Genomic DNA, 10,654 nt, shown 5'->3' with positions numbered 1-10,654 from the left:
ACTGTATATGGCAATCCAGACACTTAACAAACATTATAAAGCAAGGTACAAGATGCTTACAAATATACAAAAATCAATTACAAATATAAGAAGTATTTAAAAACAAATATTAGTAAAGCTATTTCTATTTTCTTTATTACATAAATGTTGACAAATGTCAAATGACTTTCAAGTGAATCAACACAAATTGCAATATAAAAAAAATATTGTACATGGTAAACAGTTGCGGTGTTTGTATTGCATTCATATATATATATATATATATATATATATATATATATATATATATATATATATATAAATGCAGGCATTTTTTTCCAGTCCATTTAACCTTTAGAATATATATAAAAAAGCCATTATAATAATTAAATCACATATAAATACTACATTTTTATCTTTATCAATTGAAATGCCTTATAATATCTGTTTCTTCAATAAATAAATAAAAAATTATATATATATATATATATTAACTCTAGGCTGTAGCGTGACAAATCCTTGCCATGCAACCTAATTTAGGAAGTAAATTATTCAACTGATTCTAATGAAATATCATTTCCACATTCTAAAAGCCTCAACATTTCCCTAGGAATTGACTAGTGTCAACTAAGAAATTATAAGTATGTATCAATTTATTATAACTATATAAAACAACCTCGTTTTTTATCAATCGCTTAACCCTAAAGGTCCAAGTATAAGTCATTTGTGCGCGTTGTGGGAAATGTAGTTTGTGTTTTCACTGTGTCTCGCAATTCCCCACCTTTAAAACATACAAGTCCCACCAACCTTTGCGAGAGACGGTTCCCTCAGATTTGACTATCCAATAGAAATCTCAGGGGGGCGTGTTCTCACGCAAAGTAACCAATGAGCGAGCGCGGTCTTCACAGTGTATCCTTCAGTCCGTTTCAGAAGCGGAGAGGATCACCACACAGAAAAACGCTGCGATTGGCGAGAGATTTTGTCGGATTCGCATCCCGACACAGTAGCTTGATTTTCGGACGACGGTTTCCAGCGTCGATCATCGATGATTTCCCACGGTTGTCACGGTTTCCCAATGGATTATTGCTAATTTGCACCACGTCGACCCTGGAAAATCGCGAGTAGTCGGATACGTCAGGTAGGACATTATGGTGATCAGATATGAAGAAGTCTTAATGGAGGGACGGAGATCGAAAGAAACAAGCATGTTTAACATTATTATTGCGGATTTGACTTGATCGATTGTTTCTATTTTAGTATCGAGACTTGGTAGACGTACGCTTGTCGATCAAAGGTTTTGTTAACCTTATTCCGTTTGTTGTTAGTGGATGCAGCAGACATGGCAACTTTGGGCTTCGCTTGTGTTGGCGTCAGCAGATGTTGTGTTGGAATTTGTGAAAATAATTGACCACTTTCTTGCTACTACTCGGCATCAAATAGCTGATGATGTTGAGGGGAGGGGGGGAATACTGCCTTGTTGGGTAGCCCTTACGTAAGGCTTTGTGTGATACTTCGATTGAAAGCGTTGACCAGGTTGAAATCTTTGCAAAAATGTGCGATTTGCAAAAATCGTAGCTGGCTGGAATCTCTCACTCGCCCTTTGGAACTCTCCCGTTCGAATGACATGAATGATGCGATATTGCGGCGTTCGATTCGAACGTTCGATCATCGTTCTATTATCGCTGTTTACTGATCTTTATAAACTGCCTCCCTGCCAGTCTCGTCGATTTCCAACGACGGATCTTTTCGAGTCTGACTAGTAATGGATGGCGAGGCAGGTTATAGTTTTCCAGCAAGCCGATTATAATCTCTTCCAACCTATCCGACGAGGACAAGTTACATTTGCAAAGATAATCGGTTCTATTTCGACGACACGGATGTTCAGAGGACGCAAGCCGTCAGCATTTTGTAGCCCAGCTCTGTCGCCTCCATTTAAACACCGAAAGCCGCTCTCTTGTCAGTTCTTTGTGATTAAACCGTCTAGTTTACGCAGGGGCGTAGATTCCAGGGGGGATGGGGGGAGGTAACCCCCAATAATCAAAACAAGCAAGTACAACCCCCCCAGTATTTATACCATGGTCAATGGAAACATGTACATTCTTCATACTGTAACCCCAATGTGCAGGCCAAATCTATGCCCTTGAGTTTACCCGATTTTCTTGTTCAACTATAAACGACATTCGGCTTTATAGTTTTGAAAAACACGCTGGCGTCCCACTTCACGACGTGAACATGGATCACAATGATAATGAATGTTAGGACAGATTGTGTTGCTGAACGTCGCAACGATCGAATAAAATCGGTGTCGAGCGACTGCAATTTTGTGGCACAGAAATGCCGTCACAAAGTTGTAGCGCAGTAGACATGGCGCGAATTCGCGCCTTCAGCGCGTGCAGACTCCTGTAGTTTGACAGCGGCGAATAAACGCAACTCGCTTAACTTTCCGTCCTGTAACTCAAGACAAACTTCTAGTTGTTTTACTCGATTGGAACGCTGACTCCTCAACTCTCAAGTTCTGATCAAAGAGCCCGTCATTTGTTTCTGAAGTAAAAATCACGCAATTAGCACTGACACGATTATGAAATTTGGCTGCCGATTAATTGCCAGACAAATAATTGCGATTATGACAGTTAATTGTCTCTTTTAGGGCTTTCAAAAGAGTTTTATAAATGTCATTTCTCTTAAGGGGGTTGCACACCGGACGTGTATGGCGCATTGTAAAATTCGAAACAGTGATTTTCTATGAATGTACGCACACTGGCGCTGGCACTTGCCGTCTGTCGGCGGTGCCAACCTACAACTCTGGATGCTGCTCAAATTTCTGCCGTGCCACGGAGCGCAACTCTGCTGTTTTCCATTAAATTTGACCCAAATTATCATTGGACATATTATTTACTCTAGCCTTGTTCATTCTTTAAAAAGGGGAAACCCTTGCTAATGTTTGTGTGTACTGTCTGCCACGTGAACCGAATCGACGTACCCTGTGTTTGATACTTGTGCCACGTCCTAGCCGTGACGCGGCTCTTCTTGTCCAGTGTGCGGCCGCCTTTAGGGAGCATGTGTGCTTCATACACTTTAACGCAGGGTTCACACATCCTCCATGAGCGAGGTGACCGCATTGGACGTTCGCGTCTCTTCTGCGAGAAACAACAGCACCTCTGCGCAGGAAATTAAGTTATCTATGGGGTCCTGCGCCACATTTTTTCTTTAATAAGGTCATAATAAGCTGAGGTTATTGCTGCCTCAAGGACAACAGTGGGCAGTCACGTGCACTTCATCTTTATCAGCACACTTGGTTGTGATAGGTTAATGTTGTGTCTATACTGTACACCTATATACACAGAATGCCAAAAGGTCCGGCAATTTATTAATTCTTTCCTTTATTAAGTTATTTTATTGAGTTTACTTGCATGCAGACATAAATTGTAGTGTACTATAGGTTTGGTTTGAATAACTTTGATTTGCTTTTGTGTCTTTTCTATAATCTCCTGATTATTTTAGTGTTGTACTGTACCCAGAGCTGCTGAGCTCAGCATGAGCCGCGCGGCAAAGATAGGCTCAATGCCGAAACCATCCACTCACTGACGCGTCACCTCGCGACTCACGCTTGCAGTGGGAATGGTGTAATCTGTTAATATGGGCGTTGAAACTAAAACGCGCCGCTCACGCACTGCTCACGGAGGATGTGTGAATCCAGCATTAGATGTAATTTTTACATATTTAACTTCAAATATATAATTAAAATGGGGATATATGATTTCATTTTAAAGCTTTAACACTTATGAATGACATAAATGTAAAATATCAAATGTAAAATAGTCTCTTTTTGGTCAACTTTAATTTTGGTCAATTTTACATTTACACTGTTGTTTTTGGAACTAAAAAAAAAGTGTGTGTATGTGTGTGTGTATATATATATATATATATATATATATATATATATATATATATATATATATATAATTTTTTTTTTTTTGTTAGAAAAGTAATATAAAATATTTTATTATATTTAATTCTATAATATAACTGTAACGGATTAGGATGGGCAAGGAGGAGGCGGGAACCGGCTGAGCAGTCAACGAAACTTTTAATGACATAAATCAACTTAAACACACAGACACACGCAGCGGCTGCATGTCTCGCTCTCTCTCTCTCAAACTGGCACCTTCGGCTCATCTTTATCCCCCTTCCGGCTGATTAGAACAATTCAGGGCCAGGCGTACATCCTCACGGCCCGGCCACACCCCCCTCCTCATCACAATAATATTATATTATGCAATAGTAAAATATTTCTGTCCTAATTTCTTCACACGTTATATTAATGCTCTTTTATTAAACCCGCGAGCCATTATTTCTTATGAAGCCAAACCTTTGAGATTTCGTTTCATCGTTTTATCACTCCACAGAAAGAGTAAGCATGTGTCTCCTTCTCTGTGTCACTGCGTGTTATTAACACTTCGTGTATGAACCTGTTATGAACAGGAACATTTGCCATTACACGATCGTTTAAAGTGAAGAAGGAGCGCTTTGCATTCACTATCAAAGTTGATATTTGTTTGTTTATATTTCCGCGGGAGTTTGCTGCAAGGCTCTGCTGACGAAGAGCGCATCAGATTGCTTGAGAAGTGCTTCGCGCTCTTCTGGACAGAAGCTGCTCTGGTTGGCATTTATATATCCACTTAAAATTCCCTTATTTGGGCATTAAAATGTGATTGGAATTTAAAGTGCACAATAATCGTGGTTAGATCAAATAACCGTGATCAGACGATTATTTAATAATCACGACAGGCCTACACGCGACTATTAAACGACTGCAAAATGTATGTCTTTATAGGTAGTATGTGATTTTTGGGACTACCACACTGAAAATGTCTGGTATAGCACTGGAAATAGGTGTGTTGAGATTTCACACCTGTGCATGGCTTTGTAAACGGATAACAAAGTGTCAGGGAGCGGCCCATTATTTTATAGCCAATCAGAAGCTTAGTGTGCCTGTTAATCATTTTTCAAGGTTTGCTAGCATCTGGTTTGCTCGCATGTCTATCGAGAGCGGTGTTTCGGCAAAAGAGGGCGTGTATTTGAATTGTGCATTCTCATGCCCTGTCCCAGTCCGCGCCCTATATGCCCTTAACAGTATCCTAGATTAGATTTAGGGTGTCCCATAGTATGTGAAAATGAGTGTCCCAAAGTTTCCCGGTTGGTCCGCTATTTCCGGAGGATTTTCGAAGTATCCGTGAACACTTTTTCGGCTAATACTGCCCACAGTCCCTTGCTCAACGGAGGAGGAGTTTAACCGTATGCTTAAGAACTCCAATTGTTATAAGGGATGTGCACGGATAGTCAACATTCGGTTAACCGTTCATTGTGGCAGTATTCGAATAGCAAAATCATTGTTTGGTTATTCCACTCGACGAGTTCCGACAGACTGTCGGGTTTCCCTGAATCTCACTGTTTTTTTCTTTCAGCGGCTCTCGCAGGATAGCCGCATTTTTAGACACCATATATAGTTAAAAATAACTTTTAATTTTTATAAACGCATCTCGAAACTCCTGCGTTGTGTTTCATTAATTGTGCTGTGTTCTGAAGAAGTTCATGTTGCAAAGAGGACTTCATATGACTGTTGCACCATTAAATGTGATTCCAGGTTGTTTTTCACAGAGCAAGTTTCATCGCTTAAAAATGGGAGTACAAAATAAACTTAACACATTTGTGGAGGAATAGCTTAAAACAATCTTAGAATCATTATAGATGGGTTATTCATGTTCGCCTTGTCGTGTGTGCTTACTTGTGGCTTTTGATACTTGAAGGGCTCTTGAGGGCTCTGGGGGTAAAATTTACTAAAACATCTGGAAATTTACAACAATCTCATCTAAATCTCACAGGGGTAACTTTTCTCAATTCTTGCCTCTAGTTTTATTCAGATGGAATGATTTTTTTAGTTATTTAGCCTAATTATGGTCCACTGCTTCAGTCACTTTTTTTCCCGGCAAGACGTGATGCTTTCATGTGCTAAATGACGTTTACGTTGTTGTTCATGGCAGATACCATTAACAAATACCTTAACATTAGTTAATGGGCAGTTCATTCAAAAATAACATTTCTGTCATCATTACCCTCAAGTCTGTATACATTTCTCTCTTCTGTTGAACACAAAAGGAGATGTTAGGCAGAATGTTAGTTCCAGTCACCATTAGGGATGGGCACAAGTACTCGGAAGTGACGGCAATGATCGATCATGAAAATGATGATCGATAATGAAAATGCGTGACGTGACTTTTCACTGAATTCTAAATTCAGTGACAACAACCTGACAACTATGCACAACCATATCAAGGAGGGGCCTTATTTTTTATTTTGAGATTGATGACGTTGTCATTTTCAGTGGTATCTTGATTGTCAATAGAGACGTCTCTTAGCAACCGAACTGATAAATGATGCTGCAGTGTTAGCGCTTGTTCTACAGGTTTACGATAATCAAAAGAAAGTTTAATCCGCCGTGTTTTGAACATCTTTCTCTGCACACGTTTGCTAAACAGGTTTTACTGTCATATAGAAAGTGTGACTCAATGTATATTATTTAACAAAAGTGCAGGTCTATCATTGACTGTAAATCTCCCTTGGTGCCGACATGTTTGTGTGACACACCTGCATCTCAGTGAAATCAGAGCTAAAGATTTCCGCACGAGTTTGTAAGTCCAACATAAAGTGGCTTTCCATTGCAGTTTTTCCAGTATGAAGGTTAAAATTCCAAGTTAAATGAGAGGAAGCATGAATCATCACAGCAACAAACTCCAACAGAGCACAGCGTGATTTTCTGTCCGGAGCAGAGACACGCTCTACACTCTAGAGAAGTGCGCACACACACACACACACACACACACAACAAGGCGACATCTTTCTTTCAAACATCTAGATGGAGCACAGCTGAATGGATCAGAACGCAGAGTCTTCAAAACTATTTTTACCAACAGCGGTTTACAGGTACACGGTTCAGAAACAGTGCTGGGCACTTACTAAGCTTATTACGGTAACCTGAAGGAAGAACGGAGATGTACATTCTGAGCATTGTTTCATTGAAATGATCAGCGAGTCTTCACATAATGACAAAATATTATGCATTACATGCTCTCTTTTGTACTTATTGTAACAGACTACATTCTAACAGCCTATGTTAATGAATAGATGTTGGAACAACGAGACACAATGCAGCAGCCAAAGTCTGATGACATATATGTACATACTGTATTTGTACATGTCTATGTACCCCCCCACCGAGTAACCGAGTAATTACTTATAGTACGCGACTAGACAAAATTACCAAAATACCCATCCCTAGTCATCTTGCACTGTCACTTCATATTTACAAAGAAAGTGAATGGTGACTGAAATGATTAACATTCTCCCTAATAGGGATGTGCAGGAATGGTCGACTTGTCGTGCAACAGCTGACTAATCGATTAGTGAGGTTGACTAGTAATTTTTTAAACAATAAAAAATAATTATGTTTTTACTTTTACATTATTTTCATAAATCTGACGGTTTACCTCATATTTGCTACAGGCGTTAAACTGTTAGTACGAGTCATGTCACGGATAACAAGCACTGTGTGGACAAGTTTCACAAAAGTGGGAACTGATGTAGTACAATGTAGGGTCGTCACAATACCATAATTATAACTTACAATACTATACCAACTAAAGTATCATGATACCAAGTAGGATCACGATACCACACGATAGAGTGTTAATTCTTAACACAGTTTGTCATAGTGATTCTTAGAAACTAGCCATTACGGGGGCCTGGGTAGCTCAGTGGTAAAAGACGCTGGCTACCACCCCTGGAGTTCGCTAGTTCGAATCCCAGGGCGTGCTGAGTGACTCCAGCCAGGTCTCCTAAGCAACCAAATTGGCCCGTTTGCTAGGGAGGGTAGAGTCACATGGGGTAGCCTTCTCATGGTTGCGATAATGTGGCTCGTTCTCGGTTGGGTGTGTGGTGAGTTGAGCGCGCATGCCGCGTTGGATGGCGTGAAGCCTCCACACGCGCTATGTCTCCTTGGCAACGCGCTCAACAAGCCACGTGATAAGATGTGTGGGTTGACGGTCTCAGACTTGGAGGCAGTTGGGATTTGTCCTCCGCCACCCGGATTGAGGCGAATCACTACACGACCACGAGGATTTAAAAGCACATTGGGAATTGGGCATTACAAATTGGGTGAAAAAGGGGAAAAATAAAAAAAAACTAGCCATTCCACTTATTGCTCTGGTAGTGGTCAAAATAACTGATGGAACAGGGAGAAGGCTCCAATGGACTAACTTGTTACCTAAAACATTTAGTTTGATGTAAAAAAATAAATAAATAAATATATACATATATATATATATATATATATATATATATATATATATATATATATATATATATTCTTCACCGCATCAAAACAGCCAGTTCAAACATCAACGTCTTTAAACTTTTATTCCATTATTTCTGTGATTATTTGAATGTTGGCCACATAAAAATAAAGATATTGTAACGTTGAAAAGAATGTTTTGAGCAGCTGTTCCATTGTTATAACCGCTTTAGCCCCGGTCTCCTGGTAAACAGCAGCGAATGCAGATTACACACACACCGGTTTGATCGCAAGGCTCAGGGACGTGATCTAATCATAAGTGCAAACTTAGTGAAGTTACCGCCACCATGCATTTGTAATTGGAATAACAATTAAACGAGTGCAACGTTAGATTTTTCAGAGAAACTGTAAAACTGTAAATGTTAAGATAAAGCATTTAGGCTAAATGAAGTGGCACTAACCCATGTGTATTCTGCAGAGGCAGTGGGATGTGCCCGAAGGTGTTTAATAAGGTTGCTGGTGTTTCCCCCTTTGGCTTGAAATCTCTGTAGGCATTCACGGCAGATGAGTTTTCCTGGTCTCTTCAGCCAAAACCCAAAATAATTCAAAATGTCACTACGTGAATTGTGTTGTGTAAAAAGCTTCTCACTCTCCGAAGTTTTACTTAAATCCATATTATCCATTAGGAGACACGACTCATTGAAAAATAAACAATACCATGTAATGAGGCAAATTCTAGATAGCATTTTATGCTCTTAAAGGGCACTGCAGTGAAGAGGACCCCACTCGAAAAGACTATATTTTTAATGTTATTGCAGACATAGGTCTGATTTAAAAGAAGGTTTTAGCTAAAATAATATTTACTACCGTACAACATAAATTACGGCACTACCGTATTAACAGTACTACGGTGCAACCCTAGTTTACTGGTAGATTGTCATTAAGATATATTTTAAATAGACATCTCTATCCGTGACCGCCTCTTCCCTCTGTGGTACGCTCCTTCCAAACGGACCTTTCACACTCTCATGCACCAAATGCTCCATCTGAGCGTTCCCTAGTGTGTAAACCGTATTTTTCCACTGGCATGTGGTGAGTGAGAGTTGTCAATTAATTTCTATGATGAGCCGAGTGCTCTCAAGGTGGATTGTGGGATTGACAGCGGTGTGGATCAAGCGGTGCGGCATCTTTCCAACTGTAATTGCGTATATATAAAATTAAATTATTGCACTTGTACTGAAAACAATGATAGTCAATACACACTGGCTTTGCGTATTACAAACACACCCCAAAGCAGCAGCAGCTCTCTGGTGAGTGGCTTTTTTCTGTGCCAGTGGAAACCTACGGAAAGTGCTCGTAGCTTACACCGTATCCTGACGTGCACTTCTCCAAAAATGTAACTGTGCGTCGCGTTAACGCAAAACACAACAATTGTGATTAGTCCGCTTTTTAACCAGAGACCGCCCCCCAGAATTACAAAAAGAAATCTGAGGTAGCGTCACTTTTTCTTGAATATTATTTTAAGATCTATACATCCTATTCAGTGATGGTGCCAGATAGTGTGCACACACTGGCATCCTCACAGGTCCAGGAGCTGAGCGGCGAGGGTACCAGCTGAATTAGATGCATCACTGGACCCACTTCCTTGGATACCTGGCGCAGGTAAGATGAGTCGCCGGGAAGTACCACACACGTCATGGTCAACGGGCAAGGGAAGACAGGCACCACAGAAGCTACCTCCCCTCGTGCCCCGGAACCTATGAGGGGAGCGCGTGCAGCCGTCGAACACCGCTCACGTCTTGGACCATTCCATGGACAGTCCCCCCTTCCTACACAGAGCCCCGTTGCTCCGTGAGGACACCAGAGTCCCCCTTTCTTTTGGACACTTATCCCCATGGACACGTTAACTCCCCATGTTCTGTTGTTTATTATTTAAAATAATCTCCTCTCCGAGGCATGACAGCACGCCTACTGTGTCTGACTGCGTTCCAAATGGCGTAAATCACCGTCCCTAGGGCACTTTCTTTTTCTTTTTTTTGGGGGGGGGGGTCCCCTTTTTTACCCAATTTGGAATGCCCAATTCCCAGTGCGCTTTTAAGTCATTGTGGTGGCGTAGTGATTCGCCTCAATCCGGGTGGTGGAGGATGAATCCCAGTTGCCTCCGCATCTGAGACTGTCAATCCGCGCATCTTATCATGTGGCTTGTTGAGCATGTTGCCATGGAGACATAGGTTTCACGCCATCCACCTAGGTGAACTAGCGAACTCCAGGGGTGGTAGCCAGCGTCTTTTACCACTGAGCTACCCAGGCCCCCCAATAGACCATCCG

At 40.9% G+C, this 10,654-nt stretch overlaps 1 protein-coding gene across 3 annotated transcripts in view; it reads left to right on the top strand.

The window, feature by feature from the left end:
* The first annotated feature begins 904 nt into the window (after positions 1-904).
* Positions 905-10,654, top strand: part of LOC127414359 (AT-rich interactive domain-containing protein 4B-like) — a 114,587-nt gene continuing 104,837 nt past the window's right edge. For all 3 annotated transcript variants that reach the window (XM_051652334.1, XM_051652333.1, XM_051652332.1), the window contains exon 1: positions 905-1,117. The gene's annotated coding sequence lies outside the window, so the exon portion shown is untranslated. The remainder of the gene's footprint in view (positions 1,118-10,654) is intronic.

This window comes from Myxocyprinus asiaticus, chromosome 23 (genome assembly GCF_019703515.2).
Source record: "Myxocyprinus asiaticus isolate MX2 ecotype Aquarium Trade chromosome 23, UBuf_Myxa_2, whole genome shotgun sequence".
Lineage (NCBI taxonomy): Eukaryota > Metazoa > Chordata > Actinopteri > Cypriniformes > Catostomidae > Myxocyprinus > Myxocyprinus asiaticus.
Note: the sequence above shows the minus strand (reverse complement) of the source record. Positions and strands in the feature narration are given on the sequence as shown.